Source organism: Hemicordylus capensis, chromosome 2 (assembly GCF_027244095.1).
Source record: "Hemicordylus capensis ecotype Gifberg chromosome 2, rHemCap1.1.pri, whole genome shotgun sequence".
Classification (NCBI taxonomy): domain Eukaryota; kingdom Metazoa; phylum Chordata; class Lepidosauria; order Squamata; family Cordylidae; genus Hemicordylus; species Hemicordylus capensis.
In genome coordinates, this window is record NC_069658.1 from 42,973,725 (window position 1) to 42,993,059 (window position 19,335).

Below are 19,335 nucleotides of genomic sequence, written 5' to 3' on the forward strand. Positions count from 1 at the left end.
AGTGGGCTACAGGACTCAGGATCTTCAGTTGAGCAACCAGGGCTGGAGACTGCAAGGTTACTGGAAGAAATGTCGCTTAACCGAAAAAAAATACGGAAAATGCCAACAAGGAAATAATGATCTGCTATTACAAGTCTAGTCCAACTAGAAGAGGTTATTTTAAAAAGAATGCACCAAATTTGGAAAAGAGAAGCATCCAGATACAGAAATAACAGAACAAAGGCTAGCAGACCAGAGAAGATTCATAATAAGAAATGAAGTATTCACAGGAGTTGAGCTGGAAGAACTGCAAAGAGCAACACAGGCTCAAGATATGGAAGAAGAATTCCACCAACTGAAGAAGTTGCTCAGGTGCAGGTGGAGGAGGTGTTGGAAATAGAGGATGCCACTGTTGCTGAACTGTTTCAAAATCAAAACTAGGCAACCACCCCTTTGCCTTCACCTCAAAAACCCAAATGCTGTTTAACAGAAAACCAAGAAGAACTAAAGCAAAAAATAACTGAGCACATGAACCAAACAACCACCAGGGTTTGACTTCCAGCTCTAAGAACAGTTGCCAAAAAACAACTTGCTCAAGCATTAAAAAATGTCAATGCTGCACTTGCAACTAATGTACAGTGCAGCAACAATAACAACACAAGAGCTCGGATATAAGATCAGTGGACCTGTCAAAAAAGAAAATAGTACATCACCTAAATGGAAGATTAGATTAGAAAATAAAATCACCAGGCTTAGATCAGATGCTAGTAAATTGAAAGATATGAAAGACAAGAAGCTGAAGAATGAAAACACCCAACAGTATCTGATCCAAAAATACCACCTAGATTCAAGGAAAATTAGAGAAGTCCTGGAAATAATAAAGCAGCAGATAACAGCAGTGTCAAAGAAGGTTAACAGATACGAAGCCAGAATTACACAACACAGGCAGAATCTCCAATTCCAGTCAAATCAGAGACATTTCTACCAAAGCATAGAAGGAGAAACTGCAAGAAACATAGAAACACCAAATAAAGAAGAAACAGTGCAATTCTGGGGGAAATTATGGGACAATCCAATAGATTATAATAAAAAAGCAGGCTGGGTGAAAGAGGTCGAAAAATGTAACCAACAAATGCAAGATCTAATAATAACACCAGAATTAATAAGTGAAAGAGCAAAGAAAATTAGAAATTGGACTGCTCCAGGTGACGATGAACTGCATGGCTTTTGGCTTAAACACCTAAGAAGCCTCCATAAACAACTATCAAAACAGTTCAATCACATTTTGCAAAGAGGTGATATTGAACAATGGCTAACAACTGGGAAAACTCATCTCTTAATGAAAGACTCAGCAAAAGGTGCAGTTCCAAGTAATTATAGACCAATAACCTGCCTGCCAACCATGTTCAAATTATTAACTGGAATAATAGCAGATGAAGTAATGCAACACTTATTAACTAACAAACAGCTTCCAGTTGAACAGAAAGGAAATTGCCCAAACACCAGAGGCACAAAAGACCAGCTACTGATTGACAAAATGATTTTAGAAAATTGCAAGAGAAGAAAAACCAATCTAAGTGTTGCATGGATTGACTACAAGAAAGCCTTCGACTCATTGCCTCACACATGGATACTAAAGTGTTTAGAAACAACTGGTGTCAGCAAAAACATTCAGATATTTATAAAAAAAGCGATGAGCATGTGGAGTACACAGTTAACAAGCAATGGTGAGACACTTGGACAGGTTAGCATTAGAAGAGGTATTTTCCAAGGGGACTCACTATCCCCTCTGTTGTTTGTAATCGCCATGACTCCACTTTCATAAATACTAAATTAAACAGGCCTCGGATATCAAACATCTAAAACATCAAGTCAAATCAACCATCTACTGTACATGGACGATCTGAAGTTGTATGGAAAGTCCCAGTCAGAAATCAAATCACTGCTAAACACTGTCCATATATTCAGTAGCAATATAGCAATGGAGTTTGGACTAGACAAGTGTGCTGCATTAATAATGAACAGAGGAAAAATAAGAAAAACAGAAGGAATAGAACTGCCCAATGGAAGCAAGATCAAGAACCTGGAAGAGAAAGAACCTTACAAATACTTGGGTATTCTCCAGGCTGATAACATTGCACACGCTGAAGTTAAAAGGAAAATTGGAAGTGAATACATCAGGAGAGTTAGAAAAATCCTCAAGTCCAAACTCAATGGCGGGAACACCATACAAGCCATAAACACCTGGGCTATACCTGTTATCAGATACACTACAGGAATAATAGACTGGACTCAGGCAGAGCTAGAGATGCTAGATCGTAAGACCAGGAAAATAATGACCATCAATCATGCTCTGCACCCCCATAGTGATGTAGATAGGCTATATACCTCCCTCGCAGCTCAAGTGGAAGAGGAATGCTGCAAGTCCATCAAACAGTAGAGGAGGAGAAAAGAGGCCTTGAAGAATATATCAAGGACAGTGAAGAAGATGCACTTCAAATGGTCAATAATGAGAAACTATTCAACACCAATGAAACAAAGCAGGCCTACAAGAAAGAACAAGTCAAGAACCGAACAGAAAAATGGAAAAATAAGCCACTGCATGGTCAATATTTGCACAATATAACTTGAAAATCAGACATCACCAAGACCTGGCAATGGCTTAAGAATGGCAACTTGAAGAAAGAAACAGAGGGTTTAATACTGGCTGCACAAGAACAGGCACTAAGGACAAATTCAATAAGAGCAAAAGTAGAAAAGTCAACAACAAACAGCAAGTGCTGCCTTTGTAAAGAAGCAGTTTTGTTTGTTTGTTTGTTTGTTTGTTTGTTTGTTTGTTTGTTTGTTTGTTGTTAAATTTTTATACCGCCTTTCATTAAAGCAATCCCAAGGCGGTTTACAGCAAAGAAAATTTTTTTAACACAAGATGGTAAAAAAGACACAATTAAAATATTAAGAGGGGGGGAAATATTAAGATGAAACAGTGGACCACCTAATCAGCTGTTGTAAAAAGATCGCACAGACTGACTACAAACAAAGGCATGACAAGGTAGCAGGGATGGTACACTGGAACATCTGCAAAAAATACAAGCTACCTGTAGCCAAAGATTGGTGGGACCATAAAATTGAAAAAGTTGTAGAAAATGAAGATGCAAAAATATTATGGGACTTCCGACTACAGACAGACAAACATCTGCCACACAATACACTAGATATAACTGTTGTCGAGAAGAAAGAAAAACAAGTTAAAATAATCGACATAGCAATAGCAAGGGATAGCAGAATAGAAGAAAATGAAATAGAAAAAATCACAAAACACAAAGATCTACAAATTGAAATTGAAAGGCTGTGGCAGAAGAAGACCAAAATAATCCCAGTGGTAATTGGCACCCTAGGTGCAATTCCAAAACAACTTGAAGAGCACCTCAACACCATAGGGGCCATAGAAATCACCATGAGCCAATTACAAAAAGCAACTTTACTGGAAACAGCCTATATTTTGCGACGATATCTATAATAACAGTAACAACATTGATTATAAAATTCAGCCATCCCAAGTCCTTGGGAAGGACTCGATGTCTGGATTGACAAACCAGTCAGTAACACCTGTCTGACTGTGTAAACAAGAAATAATAATAATAGGAATAATTCAAATATCACAAAGTAGTGAGATCCCCAGAAACCTTATTCAAGCTAGATGTTGAGACATCACGCTTCCATCACCAACAGCGATGATGGAGGGGCAATGTCTGGAATTTCTCTCTAGCCTGAAGAATAATTCTGGTGAATTTGACACTGGTTCATTTTCCTAAATATTATTATTATTATTATTATTATTATTACATTTATATCCCGTCCTTCCTCCAAGGAGCCCATAGCGGTGTATTACATACTTAGGTTTCTATTTCACAACAACCCTGTGAAGTAGGCTAGGCTGAGAGAGAAGTGACTGGCCCAGAGTCACCCAGCTAGTATCATGGCTGAATGGGGATTTGAACTCGGGTCTCCCCGGCCCTAGTCCAGCACTCTAACCACTACACCACGCTGGCTCTATAATAAGCAATGCCACACTTTTTCCAGGTTAATTATTATTGAACTGTTGTTTCTCTGCCTAGAATCAGCATGTTTGTAGTATCCCAGATAGAACAGTGACTTGGCATATTGCTTTTACCATTCTGTAATTAACTTACATATTTATTATGTCGGGACTCACAATAGATAGCATCTGTTTTAGAAAGCCTGTGGTTTTTTTGGCCTTTAAATTTTCCTTTCTTCCCTCAACTGAATGCACCTAAGCAAACAGGATTGAGGCTTGTTAGGACAGGAATAGACCTGGTCATTTATCGGAAAAAGGAGTCATCCCTGCCAGTGCCTTGCAGTTCTTAGCCAGTGGGAAAGGAAAGATATGTTTGAGCTTCCCACAGAGCCCAGCACTACTTGCTAAGGCTGTGTTTCTGTAACCATTTGTCCCTAGAATTGGGAAAGGGATTCCATGGCAGCCCATGATGGCTTGCTCAAGGAGGAGGAGGGTTGTACAACTGTAGTTCTACCCCAGATGTGAGAAAATGCTTCTCTTATCCCCACTCCATTTCTCAGTCCTATGTTCACCCAGAGCATGCCTGATTTACTAGACCCGAGGAAACCAGCACATAAATACCCCTTTTCCTTACAGGGAGATATCATCCATGAATACCTCCTTCAGAAATCCCAAGCCTCTTTAGTAGTAGTGGTAGTTTAAGGAGTGCTCTTAGCACACCGAAAAGTCCAAGGGAGGGAGAAAGAGGAACTGTGTGAGAAGGTGATGCTCCTTTTCTGTCTGCCCCAGTGATTATCATTCAAAACTGAGTGTCTTGCAGTTTCCTGTCCAAGGTAGTCTAAGTCCTGCAAGTAGGAGATTTCACCCTATCTGACACTTGGGGCCCTGATCAAAATCTAGAGATCCTTTGAGATAGCTCCTAAAGCTATTCAGTTAGAACCTGCTGTGTTATTTCAAATGTTTTGCAGCAGTATTCTTCACATTAGTAACATAGGAAACTGCCATATAATAACTGCCATGTGATCTCCCATTCAAAAGCAACCAGGGCGGACCCTGCTTAGCTAAGGGGACAAGTCATGCTTGCTACCACAAGACCACAACCCTGAATGGGAGAATTGATGTGTGAGCATTGTAAGATATCCCCCTTGGGGGATGGAGCTGCTCTGGGAAAAGCAGAAGGTTTCAAGTTCTCTCTCTGGCTTCTCCAAGATAAGGCTGAGAGAGATTCTTGCTTGCAACCTTGGAGGAGCCGCTGCCAGTCTGTGTAGACAATACTGAGCTAGATAGACCAATGGTCTGACTCAGTATACAACAATTTCCTATGTTTCTATGAGATCAGGACTGTGTTGTGAGGAAGGTCTTTTTATCCCTTTTCCTGCACAACCTTCTGGGTGAACCCCACTTTCCTCAGCAAACTTCATAGCTGTTATTTGCAGTTTACATACATTTGCTTTTCTTACCAGAGCAAATGTCTGTTCTGGAGAAATGGTTTTCATTGGGGAGATGATGAGAAGGTGGAAGGGTTGACTCCTTCCCAGTGCTGTGGCCCAAATCTGCATTTTACAAAGAGAGATGCATTCACACATCTCCCTCATCACATCTGTCACCCTTAAAGTAATGTTCATTGGGCCACATGACCAGGCTAATTCCATCAAAGTCTAGAATGATACGTTTCCCCATAGAAATACAAAGGAAGCCAACTGAACACACACTCAATTGTTTCCAGAGATCAGTATCCTTAGGTCTGCAAATAACAGTGACTGTTGCTGGTATCTGCCTTATGTTTCTTTTAGATTGTGAACCCTTTGGGGACAGGGGACCATTTTATTTATGTCTTATTTATTTTTCTATGTAAACTGCTTTGTGAAATTTGGTTGAAGAGCAGTATGTAAATATTCATAGTAGTAAATACCAGTTTCTTTGTTCTTTGGCATACAACCATCCACTTTGTCCCAAAAGAGGGTCAAGAAACATATATCGTATGCAGTCAAAAATAAAAGGATAGAGAAAATTTATAAAAGTAGATAAAGGCTCTTCTACCCAATTGTTTAACTATAACGAATACAAATATGGCAACAAAAAATATTTATATACTGCTTTTCAACAAAAGTTCCCAAAGCAGTTTACATATAAATAAATCAATTAACTTAAATTAAATGGCTCTCTGTCCCCGAAGGGCTCACAATCTAAAAAAAGAAATATAAGGCAGACACCAGCAACAGCCACTGGAGAAATGCTGTGCTGATGGATAGTCATTCTTTGTATAATGGAAGAAGTGCTTGATGCTATACTATGGTGACAATACCCATTAGCATTGGCGTTTTTTCATTAATTGCTAGTTAGAAACATAAGAACAGCCCTGCTGGATCAGGCCCAAGGCCCATCTAGTCCAGCATCTTGTTTCGCACAGTGGCCCACCAGATGCCGCTGGAAGCCACAGACAGAAGTTGAGGGCGTGCCCTCTCACCTGCCATTACTCCCCTCAACTGGTACTCAGTTGGTGTGGGCTTCCTGTATATCTATGTGTAATGTATGGTGTGGTTTCTTAAGATTATTTGTTTCGTTTCAAAAACCATAGGAACATAGGAAGCTGCCATATACTGAGTCAGATCATTGGTCTGTCTAGCTCAGTATTGTCTTCACAGACTGGTAGCGACTTCTCCAAGGCTGCAGGCAGGAATCTCTCTCAGCCCTATCTTGGAGAAGCCAGGGAGGGAACTTGAAACCTTCTACTCTTCCCAGAGCAGCTTCATCCCCTGAGGGGAATATCTTACAATGCTCACACTTCAAGTTTCCCTTTCATATGCAACCAGGGCAGACCCTGCTTAGCTATGGGGACAAGTCATGCTTGCTACCACAAGACCAGCTCTCCTCTCCAACCATTGTTATAAAAACGTGAGTTTTATTTCAGGCCAGTAATCTAAACTTTACCCACGGGTTGGGATAGCAGGATGTGAGACATTCTTTCTATAATGTACCTTGTAAAGGTACCTCCACGACACCAATGCAATTGTCGCAACATAAACTGGCTGGTGGGTGGTGAGTTTTAATGCTTTCATCAATATTTGCAGAGGTTATAGGGAGGAAAAGGGATTGTGGAATACATTTTATCTAATGGTGATTTTTGTTAGTTTATTGTATGACTATGTGTCTGTAAGTGCTCATACAGTGATCAGCAAATTAACAGATTCAGTTCACAACTTCCCACTCTGTTCCTCAGGGAGTTATTCACACATGTCTTCATGCCACAGGGTATCTGAAGAGTGAATCTGTGTTGCAGCAGATCCTCAAGATGTTTAATTTGTGGGATTAAATGGACAGTTCACATAGGGTTGGCTCCTCTCTGCAATCCATGGCAGATCTTTTTCCTGTACGTTCCCACTGGCTGACTCCGGGTTTTTCCTCCAACCAATCACAAATCACATCAGAGAGGGGGAGAATGAGAGAGCTTTTTTGTTGTTGTTAGTTTGACAGCTAAGAATGGAAGAACAGCATGATGAGTTGTCAAGCAGGCGGATCAAACTGCAGAATGCTTAACCCGAGCCTGCTGAATCTGACCCAAATCTTTGCTGATTTTTATAATGAACTTGCCTTTGTGAGTGAATGCCTTCCTGTTCCACACCCCAGACCATCTAAGACCATCAAGAATGCCTCTTCTTCCACACCCCAGACCATCTAAGAGGCAGGGAAGTTTCAGGCGAATCTGCTCAGATAAAAAGGTCTCAGGTTACATGAAGCTGTAGCCTCCATTCTGCATATCTAAAGCCTATGTTGAGCCACATTTTGCAGTTTGTGCTTGCATTTAAATCAGGAATTTCTCCCTCTCCCACACAGCACTTGCAATTGCAGATACTCAGAGCAGACCATACCAAACGCAGCTGTCAAACTCCCCTTCATTAGGTGGGGCAGAAGAGAAGCCCCAGGTTTCCCCCCTCAAAAGCCGCTGAAACTAGAGGATTTTTAAAAGCTGAACATACTGCGGGCTAAGCCAGAATGTGCAGCCTTGATTCAGGGGGGAAACAGAGTCATGTCTGTACTGATCCCTGATAGCCCACAGGGACTTCAGGGTAAATGCAGCAAATATGTGGACTGGCACACTCCATTCCAGAGAAGATTCAAAGTAAAAGCCATGTGTGTAAAACCTCCTGGAGAGCTAACACACATACAGTTGTCTTTATATTTTTATGAGGCGGCTAACAAAGTGTATTATTATTATTATTTATTATATTGTTTGGAGGAGGTTAAACCCACACCCACCCCCAATACCAAGAGCTTAAATGTGTAAAACCTCTTCCCCACAAACACAAAGTTGTGAAATGGCTGGTGAGAAAACAAAGGTTTTAGACAGCTTTTCCCCTCAGAAGCAGAAGGGTTTGTGACTGAAATTATTCAAGATGAGACATGTCCTGCTCTTTTTGTTCAAATCCTCCTTCCCCCTACTTACCACTGAATTCCATTATCTCTCCTCACCTGGTTGTCTGTTAAGTATCCTCTTAGTCCACAAACATTCCACTCCATTGAGCTACATTGGGGCAGTTTGGGTTTTTTTAAGCCCCCTTTGGGTTTTTCCATCAGATTCTTTTGAAATCAACAGATCTACAGATTACCCTGAGTCTGCCGGTCTCACCCTCAGGTTCTCCAGTTATGTGTTCATAAGGATCATTACATTTCCAGCTCTCTTGAAAACAGGTACAAGATTTTTTTTTATTTCATTACTCTTAAGTGGGATGGTGGTGGAGGGGATGAACCCTTGTAACAAGGTTGTACTGGGACCAAAGAAGTGGCATAGGAACATAGGAAGCTGCCATATACGGAGTCAGACAATAGGTCCATTTAGCTCAGTATTGTCTACACAGACTTGCAGCAGCTTCTCCAAGGTTGCAGGCAGGAATCTCTCTCAGCTGTATTTTGGAGATGCCAGGGAGGCAACTTGGAACCTTCTGCTCTTTCCAGAGTGGCTCAGGGGAATATCTTACCACAAGACTAGCATTTTGGCCATGTTCACAGGCCTAGGGACCTGTGAGGACACAATGCATTTCTCTGTGTACAGAAAAAGATTTAAGCATACACTCAATGCTTCTACTAAAATTATGAAGCTTACCTTTGCACATCTGTGATTGAATTGTGTCCAATGTCTTTGACAGAGCAATTGAATAAATTATATCAATAGTAGTAACCATTTCTTATCCCCATGGTGCATTTGTGAACTAGGGCCTGTGGATTTTATTAAGGATTGTGACATTTTGTAGTTCTGCAAATAGTGTTTAATTACAGTGTTTTATACATGTTGAAACTTTGTTTATAGAACTGTGTAAAAAGTATGTGCAGAAGGGAGTTTGATTGACAGGGAGGCTGCAGCAGCAATGAGACGCCTGCAGGAAGGAGGAGGACCAAAGGTGGATTGAACAGGAAATACTTTTCCTAGGAAGAGAGATTTGGGGCTTAAGTAGAAGCAGGAAAATAAAACTGCTCTCTACAGGAAAGCCATTGCCTGTGTAATGAAAGACCTAAGAGTCCTCAGAAGGGAGGCAGGTCAGAAACTAGGTATCCAAGTGAGCGATCCCACCCCAATGTGGAGAAGAGAAACAAGGAAGGAACCATAACTGTTTGTGATCTGAAGAACATTAACACCTCGGTAAGTTGTAAGTTAAGAGTTTTGACAATACACACCCTAAAACCATTACACTTCTTTACATCTAAAACTTGTGGTCATTAAGCTTCAAGAACTTGTGCTAAAACAATAAAACCTGGTGTTTTAGTGTCATCAAGGAATAAGAATGTTTATTTTCTCTCCCACGTCACCAGAAGAGATCTCCCATGCTACCACGCAGCAAACAAGGTGGCAGGGAGGTGATTTTTGGTTCCACATTCACACAGCAGAGATACCTGGAGGTAGGGTGAGCCTCACAAAGACCCCCTGTTTTCTCTTCATCTTCAAGGCATTCAAGCACTGTCCATCTTCTTCTAGGTTTTAAATTATTTGTCATTTTTAAAAAAGTAAACATTGCAGCTCTTTCATTTGTGGTCTCTGCTTCGTGCTCTATCTCTTTCACGCATGCACTCCCATCCGTTCCCTTGCTATCGTGCAAAGTTTCAAGAAGCAGGAATCCTGTTCAGAGGCCTTTCCCAGGGCCATCTGCTTTAATGACGTCACTCTTTGGCATTTCCCTAAGAAAACTCATGTGGCAGCGGAGCCTGATATTGCTCTATAATGGGAGTCTGTCTGTATGCTCAGACTAATTTTTATATCTTTGAAATGTCAAACAATAATTCCTTAATTATTATTTTTGCTATTTGAAGGATCAGAAAAGCCTGGCAGCTTACAGATTACATATCCAGTCAGCTGATAAGGCAAATGATTAGGTCAATACTATGTTGAAAAATGGGATAAAAAGAAAAGTTGTGCCATTGAGTCAGTGTCGACTCCTGGCGACCACAGAGCCCTGTGGTTGGCTTTGGTAGAATACAGGCAGGGTTTACCATTGCCATCTCCCGCACAGTATGAGATGATGCCTTTGAGCACCTTCCTATATCGCTGCTGCCCAATACAGGTGTTTCCCATAGTCTGGGAAACATGCCAGAGGGGATTCAAACCAGCAACCTTCTGCTTGTTAGTCAAGCATTTTCCCACTGAGCCATTAGGTGGCTTTCCATGCCACATCCCTATTATTTATTTATTTATCATATTTTTACACTGCCCAAAACTTATGTCTCTGGGCAGTTTACAACAAGATTAAAAGTAAAACATTAATTAAAAACAAAAGCAAAAAATTTAAAAGCAAGAAATTTAAAACACAATTTAAAATTTTAAAACAATATTCTAAAAACAAGATTAAAACAATCAAAACAATATCAGTTAAAAGTCTGGGTGAAGAAATGCGTCTTTAGAGACTTTTTAAAAGATGTCAGAGATGGGGAGGCTCTTATTTCACTAGGGAGTGCATTCCAAAGCCTCGGGGCAGCAACAGAGAAGGCCCGTCCCTGAGTAGCCACCAGACGAGCTGGTGGCAAATGCAGACAGACCTCTCCTGATAATCTCAATGGGTGGTGGGGTTCATAATGAAGAAGACGTTCTCTTAAAAACCCAGGGCCCAAGCTGTTTAGGGCTTTATAGGTTATGGCCAACACCTTGTATTTTGCCTGGAAACATATTGGCAGCCAGTGTAACTCCTTCAATACGGGAGTAATATGGTCTCTCCTAGATGACCCAGAGACCAGCCTGGCTGCCGCATTCTGGAACAACTGTAGTTTCTGGACTACATACAAGGGCAGCCCCACATACAGCACATTGCAGGAATCCAGTTGGAGGTTACCAGCAGATGTACCACTGTTTTGAAGTCGTCTAACTCAAGAAACTGATGTAGCTGGCATATCAGCTGAAGCTGATAGATGGCACTTCTGGCCGCTGTCTCAACCTCGGACACCAAGGGGAGACTTGGATCCAGAAGCACCCCTAGACTGCGTACCTGTTCCTTCTGTGGAAGTGTGACCCCATCCAGAACAGGCAGATCAAAATTGTCTCTCGAGTTCCGACCCCGCACAGTGAGTACTTCCGTCTTATCTGGATTCAGTCTCAGTTTGTTATCCCTCATCCAGCCCGTTACCGACTCCAGGCAGGCATTTAGGGAGGTTATGCCCTCTCCCGATGCTGCTGAATTGGAGAAATAGATTTTGGTGTCATCAGCATACTGATTGCACCCTGCACCAAATCTCCTGATGATCTCTCCCAGCAGTTTCATGTAGATGTTAAACAACTTCGGAGACAATACGGAGCCCTGAGGGACACCTTACAAAAGTTCAGATTTTGAGGAACAGCAGTCTCCAAGGGACACCATCTGGAACCTGCCCGAGAGGTAGGAGCGGAACCACTGCAAAGCAGTGCCTACCACCCCCAACCCCCTCAGACGCTCCAGAAGGATACTATGGTCGATAGTATTGAAAGCCGCCAAGAGGTCCAAAAGGACCAACAGAGTCACACTTCCTCTGTCCATTCCCAGTTGGAGATCACCCTTCAGGCTGACCAAGGCAGTCTCCACCCCATAGCCAGCCCGGAAGCCAGTTTGAAATGGGTCTAGATAATCAGTTTCCTCCAAGACTGTCTGGAGCTGGGAGGCCACCACCCTCTCAATTACCTTGCCCAGCCACGGAAGGTTGGAGACAGGCCTGTAGTTACTCAGCTCTGAGGGATCCAAGGTAGGCTTCTTTAGAAGCGGTCTAATAATTGCTTCCTTAAGGCTAGGAGGCATCCTACCTTCCCTCAGAGATGCATTTATGATCTCTACCAGGCCTTCTACAACAATCTCCCTGCTAGATCAAACAAGCCATGTTGGGCAAGGGTCAAGAGGACAGGTGGTGGGCTGCAGTGTTCCAATCAGCTTGTCCACATCCTCAGGAGTCACAAACTGGAACTGATCCAACCTAACCACATAAGAGGAGTCACTGGATACCTCCACATCAGATACTGAAGTAAGTACGGAGATGAAATCCAAGTCAGCCCGAATACGATTGATTTTCCCCACAAATAATTCATTAAACACATCACAGCGGGTAATAGATGGTTCCAAATTCTGACTCAAGGGAGGAGGGGCACATACTAGCCCTCTCACAACCCTGGACAACTCCGCCAGACGTGAACTTGTGGATGCAATACGGGCAGAAAAGAATCACTTCTTTGCCGCACATATTGCCTGAGTATAGGTCTTCAAATGAGCTCTATGTTGTAATCTGTCGGTGTCAGTACACTATTAGGTGTACAGTGAATTGAGGTATGTACACAGAGAAGTCTTTTGCCTTCAGGATGCCTAATCATTTTTCTCCTCAGTGCCTAGGAAAAATCTGCATGGACGGAGGATCCAGTAATCAAATCAGTACTTTTAACTGGTGCATCTCGAGGTCCTTATTGCTGACTCAACCTCTTTCGTGAGGGGGGAGAGTTACCTTATCTGCGTTCTTCCTGCTGAGTTAATTGGCACATTCGCTTGCTGCTATTCTTTGTGAAAGGAGGGGAGAGGCTAAGGCAGTTCACTCTGAGTGCAGAGTGGCCTTGGCTGGAAGTTAACCTGTTTTAGCTAACTTCTGGGGTCTACTTAGGGTATCCCAACGTAGGGAGGGTGTGAATCTGCTCCCCTTTCCAATTTGCTTGATAGTAGTCAAATCTAGGGGCAAGTGGCCCACTGTCAACTAAGTGACCTGTCCCCATGTGCCACAAGCAGAGAGCTCACGATGCTGTGAGGCTCCTGAGCATGTCAAGAGTGAGATCGCCAAGCCTAGAGACTCAAACACAGGCCACTTGAGGGGAGCTCCTGGGAGCCGGGAGAAAAGCATTGCTAGTAACAGTGCACATCCTTGCACTTAGTTTGATGTTGAGGGGGCACAACATCAATTAATTGTCACTACAGGTCACTGGCCTGACTTTCTGCAGTCTTTGTGCCATTGACACCCCTATTCCTGCACTATTAAGTTGTGCAAAAAAGAAATGGAGGCCTGGACTGTGCCTGTATTATGATGTTTACTATACAATAGTCCTATTCCTGAAATCCAGCAGTCGCCTTCCTCTCTAAAGCCTCTTTCTCTTGCCCGCCTGGGAATGTATGAAGTTAGGACTTTAAGGTAAAAACACCTCTTTGCAGTTGAACGTATTTCTTTCCACTGCCTCAGTCGAGTCATTTCCTGGGTCCACAACTTTGTGTAAATTTAATCCAACGTGGAACTGTTCCTTTCTAAGCTAATTTCCCCAGGCAAGCCCAAATGCAAATTTAGGGGTGTTCACCAATCACCCCGGGACAGTTTCATTAACAGCACTTAAAAGTAGGTGTGTCCTTGAATGAAGGGTATTTTGTGCAATTGCCACATGCATTCTAAAAATTTCCCACTGGAAGAAAGTGAATCGACTGTACATGACTGGAACATGTTGCTTTCAAAGGGGCATCACATTTCCTTTCACTTAGTTTGAAAGGAGAGAGATTACAATAAGCAAGCATGTTTGTAATATGGGAATGGGAGTCTAAAGGCCAGACATGCTAATAGCATGACTGAAGCTTGAGTGGTTGTGTAGAGCCCCAGTCAGAATTGGTGGAGGGGGCTTTGACCCATTGCCTCCCTCCACCTGGCCTAGGTCAGGGTCCCTCACAGCTGCTATTTGTCCCGGGACAAAATTGCCATTGGCATTAATGGCAGCTTCCCTTTCAAGGCAAATAGCTGCCAGGGACCTCAAATCTATATTGAGACCATGGTGGTGGGGAGGGTTAAAGACTGCCTCCCCCCACCGACCCATTCTGGGTCACATTCTTGTGGCAGATATCTTCATTTAAATAAACAGATGGCAGCTCCTTTCACATTAACATACCACCTAGTTTGGTCCTAAAACACTTGAATAGCAAAGATGATGATATCTGTGGCTTGCCAGATTATCATTTCCACACTGAATATGCACGTTTGACAAGCCACTTCCTTTCTTTTGGGCGTATTCAAAGCCGAAGCCTGAGCAGAGAAATGATACTCTATAAACAGCCTCATTTTTGCAAGTGTACCAATGGTTTGAAACACATTGTAGATGTAAACCATAAATGGGTGCTGGCTTTAGAAGTATTTCTGCAGATCGCAGCTACATTGTGAACATGCCACATTTCTCAGTTACTTCCTCATGATGATTAAAGGTATTGAGATGCAATATACAGCCTTATCCCTTTTAATAGGAGAGATGTGCAATGTTAAAAACGAAGGCTAATGTCTTTAATCAGGTATAAGGAGTCTGGCAGTGATGTTGTCCAAGCTGAGCCAAAGTCTATAATGCAAATGACTAATCAAGTTATTATATTTATTTTGTACTTAAAGCTGCCACTCTTCTAGATTTTTAGTGAGGGAATTGGCATTTCTCATTCCAGTAATGGACAGGATTACAACAGAGAGATTTCAGGTAAGAGCAGTCTAATGGCTCATTTACACTTTCACTAGAGTCAATAGGAGTTTTCTGCTAAGAAATATATTGTGACACAAAGGATTTGCTGTAGTAGATGTTATGCTATGACCAGAAGCATTTGTTCAGTTTTCTTGGCTGTCTTATTGACAGCAAATGGTTGCACACCTTTTGCACAATTTCTGATGTGCCTATGGCATATTGCCTATGGCACAGGAAAAGCACTTCTTCATCAACAAGACAAATTAGATGACAGACTTAGGGTCAGTTTACTACACAGATTTGTTGCTTGAGAGAGAGCCTAACGGACCATGATTTTATCCTTGATTTTCAGTTAATTTTCTTGTAGCATGTGGCTTTGTCAGTAATTGAATATTTGCAAGACTTCAGGCTAGAATTTATTTAATGATTCCTCATTTCCTGCAATAAACTCATTTAATTAGCAAGAACACACTCTCAGAAAGCATATTTCACTTAGTGGGTTATAACTCTTCTTAGGGTCTGCAATTTATCAAGAGAAGTGTAAGAGGCAGAGAACAGATGGCTTTTAAAAACTCACCTTTAATTAACATGTTAGTGAGGCCCTATCTGCAAAAGTTTTGTTACTTCTGTAAATATGCTACTTTTTCAGTAAATCTTCAGGGCCACCAATCCTGTCTGTAGCACTGGGTTTGTAGAGGTCAAGAGAGCCTTATTCACCTTATTCAGAGTTATTCTTATTCAGAATAAATTCACCTTATTCAGAGTTAAAATAGCAGCAGGATTTAGCCTTCAGTTCAGTTCATGACCAGCACATTTTTAACAATAAAGTTCCTGTTAGAAACTCTTCAGGTAAGCTTTTATAATACTACTACTGCTTTAGTTCACCATGTAATAAAAATATATTATACTGGCACAGTCGTGCCAGTATAGTTAAGATGAGGAGTGTTTTCAGCATTCCACCATTATAGGCCCTGAATATTAAAAGTCAAAGGTCCACAATCCCTCTGAAATCATGCACACATAGGACAAGAGACATCATCCCTCCAAATTTGGTCCAAATCCATTGCAAAATGGCTGTGATGGAGTTTTTAACTCCTAAAAAGAGGTTTCAGAGTTCTTTTCACCAGATAATGGCTATTTTAAAATATTTATTGTATTTTTAGCATTCCCCCAAAATGCATATCCGTACAGAACTGGTGCCTTTTGCTGGTTTGAAAAACATCAATCTAGTGATTTTTGAGTAATTGTTAAAAATCCCCAGAAAAACAGGGGAAATAACTAAGGGAAAGTTAGTTAAGAGCATAATTGAGTCTGCCCTCTGTGAATTCTGAAACCAGGTTGGAAGAAGCAAGTCCTGGCAATTTATAGCAAGTTACTTCCTGGTTCTGGACACGGGTGCCTGTTAAGGAGAGTCTATGAGCACTCTGGCGCTTATAGTTAAACATTCCCCTGCTTTTCTTTTCATGGGCACTTTTCTCCCTCTGCCCCCTTTTTTTTGCCCCCACCAAAGTGGGGGCAGGGGGGGCGCGAGTAAGCAAAGTTCCTCAACAAAGCTTGAAAGAAATTACTAGAAAGTCCATTTATTCCACTGGAGTTTACTTCTGAGTAAATGCACATGGGAATCAGGACCAACAAAGATCCTAGGTAAGAATGTGGATTCTCTCTCTTTTGCTTTCCTCCCAGCCCCTCAGCAAAGCATAAAGAGGGGGACCCTTCTGAGTTGAGAAACCCATTTATTTCTCTGGGGCTTACTTCTGAATAAAAATATATAGTATTGGGACCAAGGACCCCACGCTTGGAAGTTCTGAAGAAGGGAAACTCAAGGAAATCCTAAAAATCCATTCCCACCCAGCACCAAGAAACCATCATTCTGATGTAGACTGTTCTTGAGCATGGAAGGTCTACATCAGAGCCAGACTGTCAGTGAATATAGACGTTTCACTTGGTCGTACGTAAGAAGTGAAGCCTCCATAGTCACAGGCAGTTTAGCTCTCATGTAGAACCTCAATGTTCACGGTCTTCTATACCACAATAATAGTTTCTTGGCACCGAGTGGGAATGGTTTCTGGATGTCCTTGCTGCACTTCTTTGGAGCTTTCTGGAAGCATGTAGTTGAGCACCGTGAGAAAGAGGATGCTGGGCTGGAGTACACATACCTTTTCCAGCAGCATCTTGATAACTGAACCTGCCGTTCTACAGTACACGCACACCATGTAAATTCGATTAAACCTAATGGGATTTTGCTTCCAAATAACGAGGGAACAGTTAAACAATCCCTGAAAAATGATGTTGGGGGAGGACAGAATAATTGAAAGGTCCTTTTAAAAATGTGAGTGGAAATCCATCACCCAACACAGACAGTTCTCAAAGAATCTGACATTAGCCACAGCATTCCATAGGACATAAGATCTGTTAGTAAATTTAAAACAAAAATGCCTATAATCCCTCCTGTCCTGCTTTGTCAAGATTAAAGAAAGAGATCGTTGCTTACATAATGAGGAACATTACTCAAAGTAATCCTACTGAAATTAAAAGGACCCACTTTTTAAAAAAATCAAAGTGAAATTTTAAAAGTGAAATTTTAAGGACCACCTAATAGTGCAGCAGGAAAATGACTTGCCTGGCGAGCAAGAGGTTGCTGGTTCAAATTTCCACTGGTGTGTTTCCCAGAATGGGAAACATCTATATTGGTCAGCAGCGATATAGGAAGGTGCTGAAAGGCATCATCTCATACTGCACGGGAGGAGGCAATGGTAAACCCCCTTGTAGTCTACCAAAGACAAACACAGGGCTCTGTGGGTGCCAGGAGTCAACACCAACTGGAGGGCAGAACTTTAATGTCCCTTTAATTTCTTATCAGCCATTAACCATTAAGTTGGGGCCTAAAGCTTAAAAGGGAGAAATCTACTCTGTCTGTGTTCAGAAGCTTCGTCACTTGTTTACAACTTTTTAAATGTACAACTTTTTACTTTTTTAAAACTTTTTTGTTTTGAGACAGACATGAATAAGTGTCATCAAAACATGCCACAACTTTATTAAAAGAGGAAGAAGAGACAAGGCCAGAAGAGCTCATATCAGCTCCTCAGAGCTCCACCAGAGTGGGGTGGGGGAAGGGGAGAGGATGGTGCTTGTGTGCTGAATGAAGGAAGGAGAAAAACAAGAAGATATAATGGCTCATCTAGGTTTCCATCCTTTAAAACAACACATAGGAACATAGGAAGCTGCCATATACTGAGTCAGACCATTGGTCTATCTAGCTCATTATTGTCTTCACAGACTGGCAGTGGCTTCTCCAAGGTTGCAGGCAGGAATCTCTCTCAGAAGTGGGTTTCTTAAAACCTGATTTAGAACGTAAACGCTACAAACACCGCACTTCACAGTACTTGTTGCAACCCGATCACCCTATCGCTCTCTTTAAAGAGAAAAAAGTCCCTTTCCATTTATGGGAAACAAGGTGGCGCTTATACCATCAAGTACTACCACTTAATGCGGCTAAGCCATGGCTCCCAGAGGACCAGCAAGAGTGCCCTAAAATCACCTGCAAACAGAAAGCTAGTGAGCTAGGTAAAACATTCAGGGAAACCCACTCACATTTCTTAAAAGAGTGTGTGGTAGCCAAAAGAGTGTGGCAGGGAGTAAGCAAGCTGTTAGAGTGGCCTGATCTGGAAAAACAGACTTGGGAAGAACTAACCTTGGGTTTGAGCGATAGAACCTCCTTTCGAGGTCCCAGAAAGAAACCTTCAAGGAAACGGGACGGAACGGGTGCCCCCATACTAGGGAATTGGAACGTTCCCCTTCTCGTAATCAGGTTAGTAAACTTGTATGTCATTTATGCAATGCTCGTGCATAGGAATAGGGAGGGAAGACGCGACCAAGAGGTTCACGCAGATGAGACAGCAAATCTCTTCTGGAAAAGTTTGTATGGTTATGTGCAAAAAAGACAAGAGTATCTCTTCTAAACAGCAATGGGACAAATTGTTGAAATGGACGTCGGATGTAAAAAAAACCCCCCATTACCTGATGTGCCTTGTAATCCCCCACCCCCGAGTTACAGTACTACCTGCATATACTTCATAACTTGTGTGTTTCCAAATTCTTGTGTGTAAATCTTTGTAGATATATCATGTACAAACAACCACTTTGTATATAATTGTGCTTTGGCAACGTACTGTATGCTTTGGTGGTTCAATAAAAAAATCTTTTCCTATCTTGGAGAAGCCAGGGAGGGAACTTGAAACCTTCTGCTCTTCCCAGAGTGGCTTCATCCCCTGAGGTGAATATCTTGCAGTGCTCACACATCAAGTCTCCCATTCAGATGCAACCAGGGCAGACCCTGCTTACTATGGGGACAAGTCATGCTTGCTACCACAAGACCAGCTCTCCTCCCATTCCCCAAGAGTTGGGGAATGGGAGTTGCAGTTTC